This window comes from Triturus cristatus, chromosome 11 (assembly GCF_964204655.1).
Source record: "Triturus cristatus chromosome 11, aTriCri1.1, whole genome shotgun sequence".
Taxonomy (NCBI): Eukaryota; Metazoa; Chordata; class Amphibia; order Caudata; family Salamandridae; genus Triturus; species Triturus cristatus.
In genome coordinates, this window is record NC_140594.1 from 714831150 (window position 1) to 714854792 (window position 23643).

The 23643-nt window shown below is 47.3% G+C and overlaps 1 protein-coding gene across 5 annotated transcripts in view; it reads right to left on the bottom strand.

Annotated features, from left to right (window-relative positions):
* Positions 1-23643, bottom strand: part of PPP2R3A (protein phosphatase 2 regulatory subunit B''alpha) — a 1290855-nt gene that overhangs the window by 595020 nt on the left and 672192 nt on the right. The window contains exon 1 of one of the 5 annotated variants that reach the window (XM_085634355.1): positions 21305-21746. The exons of the other annotated variants lie outside the window; for them this stretch is intronic. The gene's annotated coding sequence lies outside the window, so the exon portion shown is untranslated. Of the gene's footprint in view, positions 1-21304; positions 21747-23643 lie in introns of those variants that run through there. 5 annotated transcript variants of the gene reach the window in all.

The window sequence follows — 23643 nt, forward strand, 5'->3', positions numbered from 1 at the left end:
TAATGCGGATACCATTAGATCGATGTGGCTCAATATTGGTAATAGTGCATGGAGTATAAATCTGTCGGTCCTTCCATAATGAAACCTCAGCAGTGATACAATTATGATCACTAATTAGGTTGTCCACAACCACAGGGGCTGAACACCATGGGCTAATACCAGATGATACACAAATAAAATCAATTACTGTATTAGCATTCCTTCCCGTATAAGTGGGAATGATTTCGCCTAAGGAATTAACCTGGTTAACCAGTATATCCATGTCATAAGTAGTTAGAATTTTGTTCAAGGAATTACCATAAGGATTATGAGGGAAGTGACGAACACCATCCCCCCAATGGTCAACAACGCCACATACCCTTTGAGCAACAAAGGGACATACCACTGTATTAAAATCCCCTACCCAAATGATATCAAAAACAATATCAAATTTGGTTATGATGTCTTCCATAGCAGACTCCAAAGCAAGCACAACCTGCTACCTTGAACAATCGAAAATATTATTATAAAAATTAATTAAAAGGATATTTCTACCCTGCTCCTGTTGAAGCCATAGAATCTGGGAGTGTGCACCAACCAAAACATGTTTCTTAACTTTGATGGGTACTTCTACAGAAATCAGAACCAATAACCCACCCTTTGCCCTGCCCGACGGTGAGGCCACAGCGGGTAAATTGAAAGAAACAAAACCATTATAATTGATTGGGTCAACACACCAGGTTTCCTGAAGACATACAATATTAAAAGTGTTGATAAACTCTAACCATCCCAGGCAAGTATCCTTTGATAAGAGTCCCGCAATATTCCAGCTAGCAATCAAACAGGCACTCTGTTCCCAGGATCTGGATAAAGGTATGGGGCTCATAGGAACAGAGGGGACAAGATTACAAGACTGATCCGCAGCCGGATAAACCCAGTTCTCTCTATCACAGCAACTGGGCTTCCCGCTGGTAGTATCCGAGGGGTTAACATTCTCACTGACATCTACTGTGTCTAGCACCCTCGGAATAACGTCCCCTCCCATGCCTCCAACGGCGTCAACAGCGTCCGCTAGTTTAAACTGGACTGGCACCAGTCAATCATTACAATCCAGCCCGCTCAGTGCTTCAAATCGGTTTGACAGGGAAGATATTTATGTCTCCTTCTCTTGTCCCAAAATGTGCAATATTAGAACGGGAATTAAGGTGCCTATAGAAATACCCTAAAGGCCGGAGAGATATCCCTTGGGCCCGTGAGGGGGATGATTGTGCTCTTAACAAGGCTGTAGATACAAGATGAGGACTTCGAATGTTAACTACAATACAATCACCCCCACAGGTCTTACGCGAACTCCCAATCCAGTTAACTCTTCTTGTACTTAATATATCCTTTGCTAAAACAACTGGGAAGCCGCATTCCCGATGCAGCCAATCCACAGTTTTGTTTTTCAAAGAAGAATGGGTTTCACTATAATTACGACCTGTCTCAATAACTGGTGGGACATTGGTAAGGACTGCCACAAATGGAGCACAAGCTGGGGGCAAATCAGGCCTGGAGATACCAGAATTTTTTACACTAGGTGCTGGCTGGTTCTCGACGACAGGGGTACCTGACAATTTATGTTGTCCTGGGGTCTGCAAGGAGTCTAGAGCATTACTTCTCTCCTCACAGTGTTCTCCATATGAAGTGTTAGGGGGGTTAATCTTGACCGTTGGTTTAGCAACCTTAGAGAACTGTCGGGGAACATGACTATTTTCTAAGGCCTCATCATTTACTTTGGTGCCAGTACTGGCATCAAAGTGTGATTCTAACAGGCCTCCAAGTCTGGCCACTTCATTTACTACCATATCAAGTTTGTTCAATAATGGTTTAATTAATAGATCAAACTTGGCATCAATCATGCTGACTAAAAGGTCCAACTGTCTACTGTCTATGGTGACCGGATTACTATCCTGCACTACAGTGGAGTCACGAGCGGAGTTGGTAGGTAAGAGATCAGCTCTCTTAGATGATCGCACCCCCCCCCCTCTTAGAATGTACCTTCTTATTATGGGTACGGCTAGAACGTAATACTCTCTGTGATGTTGTAACCGTCGGAGTGACAGTCGATGGATCTGGTATACATAATAAATCCTCGGGAGAGGAGTCAGCGGGGCTATTTCCTTCTAAGGAGGCAACCACAGTAGTGCCATCTATATCATGATTAGACTCATTAAGCTCATTGCTTACATCCTGATTAAGAACGGCTGAAGGAGTAGGGGAGTTGATATTTGACGGGGTAGGGTCAACGATTTCTGGCCGCCCCAATGACTTTCTCCGCTCCTGATTTATCTTGTCAACCATTTTCACAAGATAATTATCCATGGTTGATTTTACCGAGATAGGTTTAGCTTTTGACATGGGTAAAACTGATACAGCCCTACAATAGTTTAGGCACAAATCACAAGCAATTGCCAACCCTTACGTATTATCGGCTTTCGTGCTGCAATCCCAAAACACAACAATATGTACACAGCCCAGCTAATACCTCTACACGAATCAGGAAGACCACAGCCCCCTCCAGTCCCGGACTGTCACAGACTGTCCGCCCTTTGTCCGGGCTTCGTCCGGCGCGTTCCGCTCGCGTTCCGCGTAGCGGTCGCAAGCAATGTTTAAATAAGGCGAGTGGGCGGGGGAAAGCACAGGTGTTGCGCCGCAGGGGCTGCTGGGGACCTGAGTCCCGTGAAGCTTCTGCTCTCCTCTCCTCGTAGAAACCCCTCTCACCAGATAGCAAGCGGCAAGGTAAGCCCCTCCTGGGACAACCGAACAACAGTTCACAGGCAGCGTCCTGTCCGGTTTACTTGCAATGCGGGACCCGCGTCAGCGGGTTCCGCGAGCCGTTTTGTCCTTCGCTGCGGTGGGTGGGCGGGGGAAAGCACAGGTGTTGCGCCGCAGGGGCTGCTGGGGACCTGAGTCCCGTGAAGCTTCTGCTCTCCTCTCCTCGTAGAAACCCCTCTCACCAGATAGCAAGCGGCAAGGTAAGCCCCTCCTGGGACAACTGAACAACAGTTCACAGGCAGCGTCCTGTCCGGTTTACTTGCGATGCGGGACCCAGTCTTGACGTTTCCAACAACCAACTAACTTGCATGCCTGAAGGCGCCACATGGAGCCTCGGTCTCTGCCACCGACAGGCCTCAGCTCATGACTCCCCACGCACCGGTTTCAACAACTCATTTTGGAATGTTCGGCCAGTAGTTTTATACAATTCATCTGCTTTGTTTTATTTTTATTAAGCTTCTCTCTTTTTTTATCCTGACTGGTGCCTCCTCTGTGATGTTGACCTACTCTAAAATGATAAAATAAAAGTGACTCCTATTTGCTTCCTAAACTAAGACATTGCAGTTGGAATTTTCACGTGAGGAGAAATAAAACGGTTTTCCTCGGTCTCGAAAATGTGGACAAGACCTTCTTTCTACCAAGGCTGCATGCCACTAACTGAATGGCCTGGCCTCTAGTAAGTAAGGGGCCCCACCAATCAACATTAGGTGAGTCTGTAATAACCACCAGCTGATGGGATGTTACAAAAACTGCGATCTGCCGTTTCTCTACTCGGAAATCAAAAAAATACTCACGTCCAGATAAATCCCAAGAATTAAAATATTTTTAGAAAAATGGCGAGTTTAATGTTGCACCAATAATTGCAGAAAAATAGAAACGCGGCTTGGACATTTATCTCTAAATTTGCTGTACTGTCAAGACTACAAATTGTGGTTTGCTATTGCCAAATCATGGTATTACTGCAAAAAAATCCAACATTCTCTAAATGAACCATTAGTGGCGAGATGCTCGTTTATTCCTAATGGCAAAACAAAGCTCCACTGTAGATAAATTACCAAGAATGCATTCCTTCAAGCTGCTGAGATTGCTTCCACTGGGGAGGAGCCTAGCCTGCAACAGAGATGGCCGCCTGAGCCCTCGGCTCCGCCGACTCGTCCGCTTCCCTCCCGTACCGCTTCTTCTCCTGATTGCGGAATCGTGCCTGTTGTGCGGTAACGGGTCTGGGAGGCGACGCTGCATCCGATGGTAGGCTCCCCGTCGTTCCTCCTGCACTGGGAATGAAGAAATGCCCTGAACTCCTGCATACGGCTGCTGAGTGGGTCCGGTCCTTTGTTCTCGGCAGCGTCCGGCTAGAAGGCAGCAACAGCGGCCATTACATTAGAATCTGAAACCGCCGGCGAGACGCGACAAACCACCGAGACCCTCAGAAGTGGCGCAACAGTTTCTTTTGGAGTCTCGCCGCTACGCTGCTTTACTACCGCCGATGCAACAAATGTATCCCCCTTTTTGGAAGTTTCTCTTTGAATTCTCGCTACGTAGTGTAATGGAAGGGGCCATTTGTATTGAGTGATCGGCGCTTCTATACGGCGCCTGGCTGGACCGTCACTGTGCTGTCCCTGTGCGTGGCGCTGGACTAGAGGTTGCTGCCCTGTCCCCGTGGTTTGGCCCTGTCTTTCTGGGAGCTGACCTACTAAACAACGCCTGGACATGTATGCTAAAGACGGGGCTCGAGGGTCGCCACACGCTTGCGGATTCCGGGGGCAGGGAGCTGGCATCTCTTCCTCTCACGTTATGCCCGTGAGCATCGGCGACGTCCTGGAAGCTTTGGCTGCTATGCGAGCTGCTTTTTGTTCCAACGCCCGTGACCTGGAGCGCCGGTTGGACAACGCTGTGCCCGTTCTCTCCTTGGCTGACCGGACGGGCGGCTGTGCGCGGAGCGGATCGCCGAGCCCAGGACTCGGCAGTCGTGTGCAGCCTCTCCGGGGAGACGTAGAGGAACTGACTGTGAGTGCACTTAACATCACCGCCGCTCGGACTGTCGTAACTATGGAGGACACAGTGCATTCTATATTTGGACGGAAACTAGAAGTTCGCCGTCGGATGCCAGGACTACCACCGCCAGCGGGTGCTGCTGACAAGATTGCTCTGCTTACTTTGAACAGGTTGCCCGGGAGTGAGTTGCCTAATTTCGGTGGACTATCACTGTACGCCTGCCCGTACTGCACTCTTGGGGATAACACTGTCCGTCTTTGGATGGCGATTACTGGCTGTTGCCATCTCTCTAGGTGGTCACATCGGATGCTCTTCCTACTCTACGGGGCTACGCCGCAACTGCACTTTGCTGGCGCACTGGAACGTAGGGGTCAGGGTTGAGTTTGTCTTTTTCTTGCCTTGATACCTGGTAACTACATTCCTGGGACTGTGTTGGACTGACGAGGAAGCTGGACTTTGGGTATGGTTTACATAGGGGTCCGGGAAGAGATGGCCGGATACACTCCTGTCGATTATTTTTGTTATCATGGGTTGGCCCTCCTCCGTTGATAAATGTTTTGCACCGTTCTTGCGGGTGGGGCAGCCGGGGACCTAGTTTTCTCTGAGTGACCGGGACATGTATCGGTGGTGCTAGAAGACTATTGCGGGGGCTTACGCTTATCAATCATGGCTTGAAGATTCCTTGTTGATATTTTGGATGTTTCGGTTGGGTGTTGCTGCCTTACTTACCCTGCGCGCTGCTGCTGTGACCCCAGTTTTCTCGTCATATTGGGCATGTTATTATTATTGGGTGTCAGACTACTGTTGCTATTATTGGTGCGAGATGGCGGAGCTGGGGGACGAATAGTGGGCTCCTCCCCACCTTTCTTACTCTTATGAGAGTTTTAGGCTTCTATCCTTTTCTTACTCTCTATATTTCGGGACTCCTTTCTTGGGCGACAGGCACACTGCTAGGGGGGACAGGCCGTAGCCAGCTGCAGGGGTGCAGGGTGGGGGGTACTTGGGGGGTGGGGTTGCTTTCTTTTTTGTTTTCCCTTTTTTTTTGTTCTATGGGCCTTCTATTCTTTGTCCTTTTTCCTTCCCTGGGGCTTAGACGTTCCTTTCTGGGTGCCACGCAACGACTCTGGTGTTTTCTTCTGCTATAAGATTATCTATCCTGATTGTCCAACGCCAGTATTGACTTCTTGTGCTACGATATCCTGTTTATGTCTATCCTACAAGGAAAACTTTAAAACTAGACCTCAGTCCTTCTGTAATGTATCCTCTGTGCTTTCAGTCAGTTGTAATGTACCGTATGTGTGAGCCCCCAGGGCTCCTTGTTGACTTGTATTTGCCTTTTTTCTATCAATAAAGGTCTTCCAAAAATAAAAAAAAAATAAAAAAAAAAGAGATTGCTTCCACTGATGCTGTAAACGCATTCTTTTAATTCTCTAGTGGTATGTTTTCCCCTGTTGCTCGACACCACTTGGAGCTTAATAAAAAGATCTGCGATATTACCAGGTACCTCGGCCCACAGTTACTGACACAGGAGGCATTGATGACGGAGGGTCAGTGGGGGTGGGCGGAAATATCAGGGAATACAAGTGGGATCCTCTGGGTCCCCTGAGAAAACAGGAACTACCCGAGGAATCCGTAATTTGGATCTCAATTTTCCCTGGTATTTCATGTTACGCTCCGGCTCCGCCTGCTCTCAAGAGGCAGAGTCCCCGAGAGAAACACCGCAGGGCAGTGGAGTTACCATGGATTACATAATCCCGATACAGGATTAAGGGGGACCTCAGAATGATGCCCTAATTCCTAAAATATGCGCAGCACACCGTTTCAGGAAGAGAAGAGGGTGAAGAGGTTAAGCACCGAGGCACACATGTGAAGACAGCTGCCTGCTGGGGATGATGAATCCGAGCTTGCCGGTCTGCAGAGCCGGTCCACGCGCCTCAGCACGACACTGTATCTTCCCTGGGGCCCCTCTGACGCGCAGTGTGCCCTGCTGGCCTGCATGGCTTAGAAAGTGGCTGTTGGGTTTAAACCGAAATTAAGCATGCACACAGCTTGCCTTTTGTGAAGTTAGACAGCAAAACAGGCTGCTGTTTCTTCACACTATATTTTTCACACGAGTAGGGGTCTCGCTTTTTCTTTTGTTCAAAATATACTTCACCAGATGTAGCCATATTCTGCCGGCACGCTCTAAACATACATCCAGTTTACACAGGAGAAAAGAGGAAGAAGCGAATGGTGAGTCGGTGAGAGAGTAACAGAGTGCGCAACAGTGAGCGAGAGAGGGCTACAGATAGATAGCTAGATTGATAAATACATAAAGCTGTACTATCACAACTAGAGGGGATGTGGCGTAGCGGCCAGAGCTGCCGAGTTTGGAGAGGGGAAGCAGGTTCGTGTCTCGTCGTTGGCTCAACATCCTATGATTCTGGGCAATCTTCCCGTGCCTACCAAAAAAAGAATGCGTCCTTGTATACTGTAAAGCGCTCCAATACCTTTGGGCCGAGTTACTGCTATATACAATTTACTAAATATAAAAAAGAACACCCCCGTTATGGGTGCAAATCGGCGTTGGCACCTGTGTGAGTAATCTGGATGAAGCTTGCAGATAAATGGATCAAGCTAGTGGCTCAATTTCAAATTCTGTGCACTCTGGTTAAGGGGGGCATGGTTTTAAAGGTGAGTCCAAAGTAGTATTTCAGAGTTCTTGCTCTTTGCTGTAGTAAAATCTTCTGAACAGAATTACACCGAAGTTAGCACGAGAACAAAAGTTCACCCAGAATAGATTTTTGGGGCGTTGGTGTACATCCCTCGAGTAGTTTTTTGAGGTCGTTGTGTAATAAAAAGGCACCAGACAGGCTTCTGTGAGTTGATGTTTAGTACATTAGGAATAAGTATTTGTATTCAGTATCCAAGTTGTCCACAAACGGACAGTCCAAATGGCTGATGGTCATTACAATTAAAATGAATCTGGGCGCCCCACGAAGCTGTTTTCCCTGTCGGCCACTTCAGAGGCAGTGGACTCAATGGGAGCTGGTAGAGCCTCTAGATCTGGCGAGGGGCTGCCGCAACCTGCATCATTTCAAAGCAGCTGCCCTTCTCGAAGCAGGGGCCATTGATGGCCGTTAACCCCCTGTCCTGAAATACAACGGTGCAAGCAAGCAGGGACTGACGAGGAACACATTCTGACTCCAGGAAGAGAGGGGTGGGGCGTGGAGAAAAATGCTGCATCTACAGAAAAGGCACTGACTGCGGACCTGTGGGGCTTCTCAGAAGCATTTAGGGAATCAGTGAACTTCCCTGTAATGAAGATCATTTTACAGTAGTGGCACATGGCCGTCATCAAGGGCTGCAGTCACTCAACTTGCTTCGGCGGGTTCTGAGAGCATGGCACAGGGAAGGATGTGGGGTAGAAGGGCACACCCTGTACACACTGCCTAGTCGCAGCCATGCCTAGTGGCTTTGAGGGCATGGAGGCTGAAGGTATGGTGTGTCTGAGAGTTAATGCCCTGTACTTTGAGCCCACTGCATCTGCCGATGTACTGGACAAGCTAAGCTATAGGAGTCACTCTGGGAGAACAGGAACGGGGTTCAGGGGTTCAGTGCTTCAGCCAGGCAGAAAGCAGCTTCGATAAGCACAAGACAGTGTACAGAGCATGGCTGTCGGCCGCATCCCGTGCACAGTACCTGCTGCATTGGACGAAACGCCATGCTCACAGTGTCATTTGCAGCATCTCTAGAAGCAATAGGATTGCTTGCATGCAGAGCATGGCCCCAAGGCCGCACCCTGCACCCACAGCCTATTGCACATTGCAAATCAACACGTGCAGTGGCAAATGGAAGCATGAGCACTGCACACAGTGAATACAACGGCTTTCTGAGCCAATGGGACTAGGTGCATGGAATGGCCAAGGGCCACTCCATGTACCCAGTACCCGCTGTGCACAGATGCAGCCCTAGCGTAGTGGGTTTAAACTTTGGCCTAGGGCCGCAGTATATTCTAACAAAACCAAAACAAATTCCCAGAATTTGTTTTTAGAGGAAAGTTTTGATTCATTACTAATGTCTGAAAATAACAATTGTTATAAACAAAAGATAAAAATTCCCCTTACATTAAAGAGGCATTATTGCTGGGATCCAAAACCTAGAAAACACTAACATTTTGTAGAGCTACACACAACCATATCTTCCTCCTAAATAACTAGCAATAACCTCACATATGACGTCCCTGTTGACATCCAAGCGACATCACCGATACTATCAATGACATTACACATAATATAATCAAGCATCAAACTTGCCTGGAAGACCTGAGTGAGGACAGCAGAAATTCCCCTCAAGAACAGGCCTTGTGCCAAAAGGTGAAGGCCAAGGCCAGTGGCACCCGAGGGGAGGGGTGCGGGGTGCCCTGTAGGCGTTGAGCCAAGTGTGCAGTGCAGGGGTCTGGCCTTTAGACCGTCTAGTCATTGCACTTTAGGAATGATTGAAGGTTAAGTCCAATAGGCCCTAGAAGTAGGGGTGCTGAGTGGTAGGCCAAAGTGAAAGGCGTTAATTGAAGGCAGGCACTGCTTTCAGGGTCCACCGGGCACTGCTGAGGGAAGTGCACATTGGGCTCTTGGAATACTTTGTGGAAAACAGAGTAAGGCATATCATGCTGGCTACAACCAAAGTAGGCCTTGGGCACAGCAGCCTTTCACCCACAGCACAGGGACATGGCTGAAGACCAGTCTCTGCATTCATGCCTGGAGGGTTCTAGACTCAATAATAGTTCCCACTTTGTGTGATATCCTCATCAATTTACTAACACAAATTTTAGTTGTGTAGCTCACGATAATTGATGAATTTCGGTGTTTTATGGCTTTTGGATTGTAACTATTACATCCCTTCAACTGACGCTTTTTAAGGAACTAGATAGTCCGATAGACACACTGATAGATCGACACATAGACAGATCACTAGAACCACATTTTAGAATGTCCAAGAAGACTGTAGCTTGTTGGCTAAACAAAAAATAAAAGTTAACACGAGAAAAAAAGACAACTTAAAAATTACATAGGAAAAAAATATGTAGTATTTTCCATTCTAGTGAGGATCCCTGGTCTTCATGTTATGTCCTATCTTGTGTGATCATGGACCAATCACTAGACCTCCAGTCCTTGGTTTCCATATCCACACAATCTGGGATAGCCAGACATACCTTGGTTTTAGGCGCTAAGTTTAAATCTTGGAAAAAAGTTAGTTTGACAATAGGTCTTCTGGCGACAAATGTATGATGCACTCAGCATTCAAGCATGTGATTTCATATTTACCACAATCTACAAGGGATGTATTACAGATGCAGAACAGCGGCAAAGGAGCTGTCAGATGTTGCGTTGCATGTGTGCTGCATAGAGTCTGAGACCTTTTAAGGCATGGACAAAGTGGGCTCTGGCCCAGGGCCCCAGCCTTTCAGGGGGCCGCCATAGAGCCAGCTTTGTTCTGAAGAGTCCTGCCCTGATGACCTTGAATAATTCTTAAATAGGTTCTTTTAAATACTGTTTTCCTTTAATTTATTTTCAATGCAGGTGATGTGTGAGAGTCCAGTACACACATTTTGCAGAGAAATTATTTTTTATGCTTCATGCAACACCCATTAAAAAAAAGTTGCTTTAAGATTAAAACAGGACCTCACATATGAGAAACGGGAGGGTGTCACAGAGATTATATGCATTAATATAAGTGAACTGCTGCAGTTAAACAATATTGAAAACACAAGTCACTATCCTGACCTGGCTAAAGAGGGAATGGAGCCGATATTGGATCGTAAATTCAAACTGGTTCCAATAAGGGGCCCCCAAATGTGTTTGGTCCAGGGCCCCCAAACACCTTGAGATGTCCCTGCATAGAGTTGATTCATAATCAGAGCATCACCTGAGGATGTCCCTCAGAAATGGGAAAAGGGAATCCCCGAAGTGTCCCCCTGTAGCCTTGTGCAGTCACTCACTGCACCCCCCTGCATGGTGAGCTCCAAATTCCCTTTCAAATGTAGGCTGGGTTACCGCGTACAAGGTATAGGCGAACCGGCGGAATCCGGCAGTCGGTCCACCTTTAAACAAAGCAGAGAACAACCGCAAATTCGCAGATGCGCGGAAGCAGCGCATTTACTGGACTAGGGAGCACTGCTCCCAGTTTGCTCCCGGCGCGCCCAGTTAAATGTGCGCTGTGGCACAAACTGCAACAGTGCACCCCATACGTAGCACAGACCCAGATGTCTCAACAGCACAAGAGTATAATATAATGCATACACAACCGCTCCATTACTGTCATTTCTATGTTGTACATCTTTTCAGAACTTGTTAAGGGGTGACACCAAGTGCAGTGGAAGAAATGTAAGCAGCGCTTGATTGGTTTGCACAAAACAGGAAAAGCAGATACAAAGTAAAAATAACACTGGCAAAAGGAGCCTTAAAAAAAATAACCAGAGTGCGCTGGAATCAACTTTTACCTTCCATAAACACCAAGCTGTACGACTCTCCTTCTTAAGTTGAAGCATCGTAGTTCCCAGTTTATTGTAACGCATTTATTAAGTGACGCTATGCTGCACTGCCTTTCAGTAACAAAAACAAAACATTCAATCCGTGAATCAGAGATTTATGACTGCGCTGTAGTATTAGCAGGGCCAATGGCAATGTGCACATTTGCAGCCACTGCCTTTTCGGCATAAAGTATGGATGTATGGCACATGCCACATAATTCATGTCATGTTGTATCATTTTAAAACTTCAACAAAATAAATAGTTTGGCGGACGACTTGTTCTCCGGTCAGGGGGATGGTAGTAGTCGAGAAACACAACTCCTGCTGCCCCCAAAAAACAGTACCACCCCCCTAGCTACGCCGCTGCCTTTTGGTTGCTGATTGATGCAGCCAGGTTTCAAACAAGTACTAAGAAGGTGAAAGCTAGGCCCAGATAGTTCTGCTTGTTAAAGTTCTGTGTGTTAATATATCAAAACAGTGAAGTAATACTAACAGAAAATGCACCCCATCATGCTGCGTATTTGCCTTTTCTAGCTGAATAACTTAGTTGACTCTGCCACATAATTTGGTCCCCCATTGCTGTATAATTGCAATGACTCTGAATATTAGTTGCTACTATATTAACAAGCATTGGCAAAGCCATTAGGTCTAGCCTATGCAAGAGCTATTGGCTTTGCTAATGTGTTTTAGCCATGTTGTACACCAGCATGGCTGCTGTGCAGCATAGCTAAAAGTTAGTGCCCTAGAGGAAAGTGGCATGGAGCATTGTAGATTAGAGTAGAGTAGAGTGGATTAGGGGTCATTGAGTGGAGTAGAGTGGCATAGGATGGAGTGGAGTTGCATAGTGGTGTACAGTGTCGTGGGGTGGTGCAGAGTATCGCAGAGTGGAGTTGCATAGTGTAGAGTAGAATGGAGTGGCGTAGAGCAGAGTGGAGTGGTGTAGAGTGGAGTAGTGTGCCGTTGAATGGCATAGAGTGGAGCAGCTTAGAGTGGAGAGCCGTAGAATGTGGTGTAGTAGAGTGTCATAGTCTGGAATGGATTAGAGTGGTGTAGAGTCCTTGAGTGGAGTGTCGGAGAGAGGAGTAGAATAGAGATTCATAAAATGTCAGAGTGTAGTGTCGTACAGTGGAGTGGTATAAGATGGTGTAGAGTGGACTGGTGTAGAGTGAAGTGGAATAGAGTGTTGTAAAGTGTTCTAGAGTGGCGTGCCATAAAGTGGAGTAGAGTGTCATACAGTGGATGAACGTAAAGTGGAGTCGAGGTGTAGAGTGATGTGTTGCTGAGTGGTGCAGTGTCGTAAAGTGGAGGGGCATTGAGTAGCAGACTAAAGTATTGTAGAGTGGAGTGGCATAGAATGGTGTAAACTGGAGTACAGCATTGTAAAGTGGAGTGGGGTAGAGTTTCGTAGAGTGGAGTTGCATAGAGTGCAGTGGTGTAGAGTGGAGTAATGTTGTACTGCAGAGTAGAGTTGCATAGACTGGTGTGGAGTAGAGTGGAGTGGCATAGAGTAGAGTGATACAGAGTGGAGTCCAGTGGAATGTCATGGAGTGGAGTAGCATAAAGTGGTGTAGAGTGAATGGGATAAAGTGGAGTGGCATAGTGTGTAGTAAAGTGTCAGAGTGGAGTGGCGTAGAGTGAAGTTGAGTGGCGTAGAGTGGAGTTGAGTAGCATGTCAGAGTAGAGTAGATTGTCATAGTGTGGGGTAGCATGTCAGAGTGTCACAGAGTGGAGTGGAGTATACATGATGTGGTAGCACACTGCCACTACAACAAACATATTTTTAACTGAAATGACCATTACATTTGTACAGACATACAGTTTTACTGATAACACTACACAGTGCAAAAATGATAAAGTGTGGAAATCGGCATCACCTAGTGTATTGATTTGTTTTGATCCTAGTAAAATATTTGTTTCCACCACACTTCAGAATTACAAATAAATTTGCTTCAGTTCTGCTTTCCTACTTCTGATATATTATAAAATGATTTTACTAAACAGATTCCTAAATTAAGGTGTCTAGACTAAGCTCTCCTCACCAGCAGGTCTCCCGCTTCAACAGACTCACCTATATCAGCGAGCACGTGCTATCATGCCTAGAAAATGGGTGCTATGCTATTGTACATGAAGCTTATCTTATGTTTATGACATTTAACAGGATATGTTGTACAGCGCTCTAATACCAATGGGCCATGTTTGCGCTTTATACAGCTCTCTAAATAAAATAAAATAAGTAATATAAAAATTTGAAAAGTTAATTTACAGCCATTTTACATTGTATTGGGTGCTAGAAAAAATACCATCCATCAGCCTTTCTACATTCCCATACCCAAAAAAGGTGTCACATAAATCATCGCACTTTGCAGTGGAGAAAAAAAGGTAAAGGCCAGGCACCTTCGGAGACAGCCTAACATTTGACTTCTGTCTTTGAATGTACAGAAATGTGACAAGATAAAAATACATTTAAAGGCCTGTTTATTGCTCATTCACTTGCGAACTCCAGCATGGATATTTTGGGCGTGAAATTGAGGACGAGGATTGTTTAAGGTATGCTATTAGTAAAGAGCACTGACCAAAATAAACAAGCTGGTAGACCGAGTACTGTTCCTCACAAGCACCTGGCATTGGCAGAGATATGTAGAATCGTCAGGCAGAAAGATAGGAGGCAGGAAACCTTTTCATAGAAATACAGCAGTTTACTACTGTGAACTAGCATACAGAAGACAACTAAAACCATGTACTTTTCTAGAGTGTCTCATGTAAAAGCAAAAAGCGTTCCCAGAAAATGAGCACTCATGAAAGAATACAAGGAGCCAGTAAGAGGGGTGGTAATCCACTTATCCACAGGAGGGACAATGACATGCCGGACAGCCTAAAACAAATGCAGCCAGCAAACAGAAAGCAAGCAAATGTGAGTTACAAACCACAAAGTCAATGTTTAGCAATAGATATAATGCATTCCCTGGGAAGCTTTCAGAATGCCCCCAAGAAGTGTTTCACAATCAGACAGCTGGGCTGTCTAGTAGGCTTCGACCTAAGAACCGCACAAAACATTTTGTTGCTATCTACTGTCAGTTTACTTTTGACTTTCATTTTTTGGTTCAGCTGTTTCCAAAAGTCTCAGCACCTTTTCATTAAAACTACAGTTTTATCACATAGTTTTGAGATGCCTATCCTGTCATTTTTTGTGCCTTGCCTGCCGACAACGCATGCACTACCCGCCGCAATGGGGATTGTTTACTATAAAGGGCTTGGTACTTGTCCATTGCTTACCATTCATTGGCACGATTGTCCCTCTTCTTTGCTGCCTCCTAATTGTCCACCGTGTTCTAGGCGGCACTTCCTTTTCTTTATGTGGAGCACGGACAAAGCACAGATTGATCCATCTTAATTAGTGGCTGTTCGCTGCTTGCACTGTGAAGGAGGTACTATTTCTTCTTACCCTCCCACCCCCCTTGTCCATGCTGCTTCTTTCCCTTCCCACCCATCCCTTGTCTGTGTTGCTTCTTACACTCCCAATGCCCCACCAGCAGCATCTGAGAGAGTCGTCATAAACTCCTCAATTTGAAGCTCTGGAATATGTTTGGTTTAAACCTCTGACAGTCTGTTCTGTTTTCCTTTCCTCACAACAAAGTGATTGCTACTCACTATACATTTTCAATCACGATTGATTACTGAGCATGTGCTACTTATGTTTGGAAAAGGCTTTTCACATTTGCAGCTCTCTCTCCTTCATCCCCAAACGATAAGTTGCTCCGTCACCTACTAGCCCAACCCGGTCTAAAAAACATTTATTTGTAAACAAACCAGTTTATGCAGAAGCGCTGTACTTACAAAGCCCCTGCATCGATCAAGTGCAGCAGATGTTTACAAAGATTGTTGGTTGAGATAATTAGTAACATATTGTATTATAATAGCACTTAGCATTGATGCACAATAGGGCAATTCATTGGCAACTCGGGCAACTTTCCTTTCCACACAATGCCACTACACTGCATGCCACACAATTCCACGCCACATAATTCCACTCCACACCATGCTACACAATTCCACTCCATAAAATTCCACCCTACGCCAAACAATTCCAAACCACACAATCCCACTCCATGCACACGATTCTATTCCACACAATTCCACTACAGTCCAAGCCACACAATTCCACTCCATACCACACAATTCTACTCCATGCCACACAATTCCCACTGCACTCAATGCCACACGATTCCAATCCACTCTATACAATTCTACTCCAATCCACAACACACAATTCCCAGCCACACAATTCCACAGCACACAATTCCACTCCACACAACACCGTTCCACTCCATGCCTCAAAATTCCACGCCACTTGACATGTCAGAACCCCGTTCAGATAGCCAAAGGGCAAGTGGAAGCTACGGGGCCCAACCGTGGGGGTTGATGTCTTTTACTCCTGATGTCCCGACCAACTACGGATCCTGAGCCACTGGGTCAAGTACCCCTTCAGCATTTGTTTCTGAGCAGTAGTGCGGGTTGAACAGTGTGAGACTTCTTGGTGGGAGGTAGACAAAGGAGGGGGAAGAGGGTTTGAAGCAGGCTCACAACACAAAATAAGTTCAATAGTAGCAATAAATTACTGTCCAGTCAAATACTTGCTTTTATGAAAAAGGGGTACTTCTATACCAACACAAAGTAAAAGGCATTCACAAACAATACATAAGGGTCCCCCGAGGACAGAGCGCTAGTGTTTCAATAGGTGGTTCCTGCGCCCCACTCCTCCCTCGCTAGCAGTAGTGGGGTCTCAGCAGTCCCACCCCAACTCCAATTAAGTTCAAAAAGTGTTCCAGCGCTATAGCGGTATATGGCAGGCAAGATCCCCAGTGGTGCTCTGGCTCAGTAATCAGTCTTATCCGCACCACCAAGAATCATCCAACCAATGTCTCAGAGAGTGCAACCCTCGTGGGCGCTGAAGCTGCAGCGGCTGTCTCCAGTGGGTATCGCACACGCGGCCCTGTCGGGTGTCCTTGTGTTCCTCAGACACGGTCCGTCCTGTGGAGACAATGACCAGGAGACCTCGACGCTCCTCTGATGACTGTAAACTTCTTTGTATCCTCATCACAGGTGTGGGGGAGGCCAGAGTGCGACGGTTTTGGAATACAACGCTCCTGGTGCATATAATCCGTTGGGGCTTGGGTCTACTTAGGTCACCCCAGTGGCCTCTTCCTATCGACAACTCTCGTGCTCAGACCATGCTCCTTGTCTTTTTCCCAGTGAACCTACCTAGCATATTGGGTCCGCATCCTCACTCTGCACACAGACTACACCCAATCAGCACAGCAGTAATCTTAATGGTGTTCCAACCTGGTATACAGGGTTGCCAACTTCCCTCTGCAGACGGGACACCACCTGATCGGTGCAGAAGCAGTATCCTCACACCTCACTCCAGAGATTTGATCGACAGGATCTCCCATTAGACCTCGCACCCTGCAGCGCACTTCCCTTCCTCACAGGGTACACAGGCCTTGGTAAGCAGAGCTACAGGCTCCAGGGTCAGGTGGTCTTGGTTTCTTTGGGTGATGTATCCTAACTCAACTGGGAGACCGGAAGGCATGGGCCTCCAGTACTTCTCACGGGCATCAGTCTTGCAGTTTTTCCCCTCCTCACACAGCCTGACAGGTGACATTTTTGGGGGCCTCAAGTGCCCCTTCTTATAGTCCATTTTCAGATGACAAATGTGATTTAGGATCTGAGTCTTTGAAAATGGTGTTGGGCGGTCAGCTACCCTTTGAAGTGCCCTTTCCTCTGCCCTGGCCTTCCTTCCGAAAGCAGTTTGTCACCGCAGGTGCCACACCAAATCTAAAAGCCCCACAGCACAGGCCACGGGGTGCACCAAGATGTCACAGTGCTATGTGTATGAAAAAGTTACTCCAGGGCCTCAGCCCTACTCTTTAGGATTCTTTTATCAGCCCCATCTTCTTCCGGAGATCTGCCTAAGCCCCTTTCCAGTGAGCTCTCACTGAATCAAAGAGCATCTTTTTAAGTATGATGAAGAGCCCAGCTCTCCCTTCCTCCAGTGTGTCCCACCCAGCTCACACAAATAAAGCAAAGCACACTTCTGTTAAAGGGTATTTCACGCTCTCCTCATACTCCTCCAATCAGCCCTGGATCTCCCAAAATGGAATCTTTTATCATCCATGGGATGTACCATTCACAGGCACACATACACCCAGCACATGCATATAACACACATGCACTGTACAGTTCGACATCTTCCATGTATTGTATCACAGGTACACATACACCCTGAATGCATTGAGCACACACGCACTGTACAGCACTACCTGCTAACCTGATGTATGCCAATGGTGAGATAACCACACAGCAGCAGAACTTTACATGGGTGAGCCTGTAGGCCTTACTTGACAAAACACAGGTAAAAAGGCCTGTTCACGTCTACTGATCACTTCACAGTGTACTGCCACCACAGCGCTTGTGCTACTTAACTCCTGTCAAAGGCAGTAGCCCTTCACCACTATGACAGTAACGCTTCTGGAGCCCCTCCCGGTCCAAAAAGACCACAATCTGTGAGATAGGCCTATATCATGGCACACATGCATGATCGGGGTTCCCCAACGACAAAAAAAATCAGCAGCAGGGATCATTGCAGTTGTGGGCACTCAAGGTAGGAATTCAGTCCGTCACCATGCGAGGGACTTTTCTATCCCAACGCCACACAACTCCACAAAATTCCACTCCACAAAATTCCACTTCACTCAGTTCCACCTTACGCAACACAGTTCCACTCTACGCCACACAATTCCACCCTACTCCACACAATTCCATTCCAGGCCACAAACTCTAGAACACACAATTCCACTCCACGCCATTCCATTCCATGCCACATAATTCCACTCAACAATACAATCCCATGCCACACAATTCCACCCCACACAATTTCACTGCACATCACACAATTCCACGCCTCACAATTTCACAGCATGCCAAAAAATTCCACTCCGCACCACATAATCCACTCCCTTCCACCAGCGGTGTCACTAGGGTTGGTGTCACCCAGTGCGGTAACTCATGGTGACGTGCGGTCTGCACCCCCGCACCCCCCTAGTGACGCCACTGCTCGGTTGCGCTCTTCGAACAGCACCAATTACACAATGGGGGAAGCCCGGCGGCTGTCCCTGGCAGCACCTGCGGTCGGCGAGCGAGGTGCAGTCTGCAGCCAGGGTCCAGGACGCACACACTGTGTAACCTTCTTGATATTGTGACACCCTCCGAGGCTTTGTCTTCTCTAGTAAAGGAGAATATGTTTTGCAGGTTCCTCCATCGCACTAGCATCTTCGGTCCCACTAGCACCTTCGGTTGTGAACAGAGACACACACACTCGTCATCCTGTGATACTAAGAACCAGGCTCTGGCTGCCTCCGGCCCTAGAATGGCCTCTGCAAGCGCTTCTGGGGCCGGATTTGGAGCAGCTTCAGAAACTCTGTCTCTCATCCTGGTGGCCTCCGCCCTAACAATCCACTCTGGCCTCTTGGCTTGAGCTTCTCTGCCAGCCTGTTATCTGTCCTCTCCAAAACATACATACAGATCACACACGTACAGACACATCCCACGCATCGCAAACATAGATTGACTCATTCAGCCGTAAAATGTGCCATTCTGAAAACTTTGGGTCATGATTATAACATACCAGAACAGAGACATACCTAAAGCACACGCACAGAACACTCACAAAAACTGGTCTCACGGAGTCAGACATGCACACACCGCTCATTCTCAGACCTATCCATACCAACCATGCCCCTTCCACACACAAACTCACTGATCACACATATCTAAACTCTAACCACTCTCCCTGCTCACGACACACGTGTTCACACCGAAATATACACAGACATCTCGCAGCTGGTTCCCACCGCCCATATAGGCCGATAGCACATATACAGACAAGTTAATTCACGCGTATGTACATACACACTCTGCACACTGACACTCCATCCACGCAGATAACACACACATATGCCCAGAGTACACCACACATGGATCATTCACTTACGAACCAAAATAGGATCGCATACAGATCATTCACACACGGCCAGACCACATATTCCCCACGCACCCATTCTGACTATCTGCACAGCTACTTACACCCCAAATGCACACAGTAATCACCCCCACACACAGACAGGGCTGAGAAACCAGATGATTCACACCTTCGCACTACGATTATACGCATTCAGATATTATATACACCATAGCACTCACACCTCTACGGGCTCTCCACATACGCACATTGCTTGACCGTGTATACATCGCGCGCAACTCCTTCTTACACACCCATTCAAGTATACACCATTTATACACACAGAGGACACATACACAGCAAATACACAGGTAAATACACACCATCACTCAGCAACGCATCGCACACACACCAAGCAGTTTGACCGTACAGGCCCGCCTGTCATGAGAAAAACGCACTTTGAGCGCCTTTTCAAATATGCCAAAATGGGAGAGATAATGGACAACAACGGACTGAATTGATTTTGGAGTTTTTCACCAGCTAAGAGAAAAAAATGCAAACACCTCAGGGGGCAAGTTGTTATTGTAACAATGGAATCTAATGCCTTACAGTTCATGTTAACAGCTACGCCATCTGATCCGCGGCCGCTTTTTGTCGGCTGAAGTACTTCTGTTGCCAATCAATCTTGCATTTTGGGGTCACGTGTCACCCCATGTGGTGGTGTCACCCGGTGCGGTGCGCAACCCCACCCCCCCTGCCCCCCCTAGTGACGCCACTGCATTCCACACAGTTCCAATCCACATCACACAGTTCCACTCCACGCCACACCATTCCACACAACATTATATAATATGTAATATTGTTAAATGACAAGTAACTACGAGCCATTTTCTTGGCTGATATTCATAGCGGTTAATAACACACATTTTGCTTTCAAACCTGGAACAGTCATCTCTAAAGAAATAATAAATAAAGCTGTTGCTGCAGACCAGAAAACAGACGTGGGAAGGATGATCTTGGGGAACCTGACTACCACGTGTGCTGTAAGTTTTGCACTCGGAACAGGTAATATAATTCCTTGCTTAGCTATTGGGGTAAGGCATCATCAGTGCAAGGAACTGTGGGTGGCCTTGGAGCCCTGACATCCAACCCTGCTGAGTTCTGTTTCGGGTGGTAAAAAGAGCCAGTGTAATTCGGTTGTAAAGTAAAGTTATGTGACGAAGACCGCCTCAAATAGATATTTTACTACACTTGGGTCAAGCTCCGGTGGTCTTGCTAGGAGGAGGTGTAGCTATCAAGTGTGCAGCAGGTGCAGTGTCGCCGGGGCTCTGAGGGTCCCAATGAACGCAAACAATTCCTATATTACAATTCCTATATTGTATTGCTCATTCAACAGTCTGTGGCGTCCTTTTTCCTAGCTAGCACTTGGACACACGAGACACTTGCTAGGCTACTAAATGCTAGCTTCAAATAGTGCAATGTTTACCTATCTGAAGGCGAGCAGAGAAAATTAGTCATCACCAAATACGGATTCCCAAAAAAACACGGAATTACCAATTCACATTAAACTGTTTCTTGGTTATTTTCTGTATTTAATGTTTGAATTGCATTAGATAGCAATATTAAAACGTTACAATGCCTGGCTATAAAATAGGAAGAAACATGCATTTATCAAAGTTTCGAAAGCTTAGCCACTTCCAACCAAGCACCCTACACAGTGTAGCACGCAGTCGAATTTGGCAAGCGCTTCAGTGCCCCCACATAGGCGCAGCAATGGGCTATAAAAGTGTTGCAATACAACACAAACATTTTGGCCAAACCCCAATACATTTAGTTACATCCTTAGGTAAAAGAAGAGGGCTTCATGGAGATGCCACTGTACATTTCGAAGAACCTCGCAAGTTCTTAAAAGAGCTAATAAAGAAAGGAACCCCGTTTAGGAAGAGGCCAAATAAAGAGGCAAAGTTAAAGCATTGAATCCGATTACTCACCTATTCCCTTCTAGGCTGTGTTTTGCAACGAGGCATGACTGTGTACTTCACCAACGGGAGCGAAGGCACGAATGCGGAGAGAGGAATCGGCAAACAGGAGCCGAAGAGCTTAAAAAAAGCCTCCACGCGCGCCTCTCCAGCCCATAAATCTTCAAAAAAAAGCAGACGGGGGTCTTCCAAATCCGTGGAGTGTCGGGGAGGAGATTTAAAATGCCGCCCTCCCCTCTTCCTACTGAAACTGAAAGCGCGTCGTCGTGCCGGTGTCCAGGCTCCGGATCGAATGATCCCTTCCACCCGCTTCCGAAGTGCGCCACTCGAGGACTGCCAGGAGGCGACCCCAGAGAGTCCCGAGCCCGCCGCGCGCCGCTCTCCCGCTCCCGGGCTCTCAGCAGGCAGGAGTGAGCTCTTTCGGGTCTTTTTTTAAACACAAAAAGGCATAACAGCTGAAGCCAGGAAGGGAAAAAAGCGACGGTGCCAGCTCTCGGACTGCAGGGCGCGCTGTGCCGTTTACAGTACTGCCACTTTTAGCATTTTATGCATTGGCACGCACGTGCATAGCACGGGCTGGGCCGCGTGCACGTCATGTTTATAAACAAAGGCCACCTGTAGCAGCACTTCTTTCCTGCGGACCTTCGTGCTGTCATCACCTGTGGCGTGGTCTCGTTTTGGAATTAAGAATGAAAACTCCATACTGCTCTCTATACATATATATTGAACTTGACGACATTGTGGTCGACGCCATCGTGGATACGATATTTTTTTGTCAATATTAAAAGTGACACCTTTTCATGGGTTTGTAGTGGGCATGGAGGCTGGGCATTGTCGGGAATTAAAGGACAACAACGAATAATCTTGTTATAAAGTAGTAATATATTTGTCTTTTCTATCAAAATGTAAACCAGGTGGCATAGACAAAGTACGTACATAAGACTGGGAACTTTCAAATGTAATTGATTGTGGGGTGGCTACCAACTGGCTGTGCAGTAAATGAAGAAATATAACAAGCAAGGTCACATGGCTTGAACCCAGTCGAAGACAAACTCACATCAAACTTTATTTTAAAAAAATATATATTTTCAATTTTATTATGAAACTATATATAGAACAACTTTGGCGTCAAAGTTTGCAGAGCACAACAGGTGCCTGATTGAGGCATACATCCATATTTATACTCTCCTCTCCTACCTTCCTCACTAGGACATCTAACACTCATTCTCCCATGTCAGTGTTCCCTGTGCATATGTGGAGCTCGACAGTGAAAGCCATCTATCTAATAGCTGCTCTTCTGTTTGCTACGACCACACCTGGGCACCCGACGCAAACGACGCAGCCAGAGAACTCCACACCTGGATCTCCAACTGTGCAGACAAGCTCGCCCCACTACGCAACCCCGACAGACCGCCCCAGGAAAGCCGCCTGATTCATCACGCTCTCCAAGAAGCCAAACGCACCTGCAGATGCCTGGAGAAGAACTGGAGAAACACCAAGACAACCGAAAACCACACCACCCACAAGGACGCCATGATGGACTACCACAACCAGATCATAGCCAGGGCCGGACTGGAAACCACAACCGGCCCTGGCAAAGTGCTTGGCTGGCCCCCACTCCCCGGCGGGAGGGGTGTGGGGTTTGCCGCCGAGCTCCTTGCCAGGGCCGGTTTTCGGACGATTTTGTTACAGGGCCGATTTTGCAGTTATGCTGCAAAAACGATCCTGTAACAAAACCGTCCCCAACCCGTGCGGCGCACCGGGGGATTGCCCAGTGCCCGCTACGGCACCAAGCCACCATAGCCACCAAGAGGAACTTCATCCACAACAAAATCCTGGCCAACTCCAAGGAACTTTTCAGTGTCATTCAAGAATTCACCAACCCACGCAGCAAAGCCACAGACATCACCACATCCCAAGACTTCTGCGACAAGCTTGCAACCTAGTTCCACCTCAAGATCAAAAACCTCTACGACAACTTCATTGACCATCCACCAGGCACCACAGACTCCCCCCGCCCCCCAGAAACACCAGCCAGCCCACCATCTCCAAATGGACACCAATCATGGCCGAAGGCACCGCCTCGACCATGAAACGCATCCACTCGGGGGGCCCCCCCAACGACCCCTGCCCCCCTCACATCTACCACAAAGCAGCGGCCGCCATCGCACCCGCACTACAATGCACCATCAACGTCACCTTCAAAACAGGCACCTTCCCAGACGACTGGAAGCGCGCAGAAGTCAGACCCCTGCTCATAAAGCCCACAGCTGACCTCAATAACTATCAGCCCATCTCGCTCCTCCCTTTCGCAGCCAAAGTTGCAGAGAAAACAGTCAACCGGAAACTGA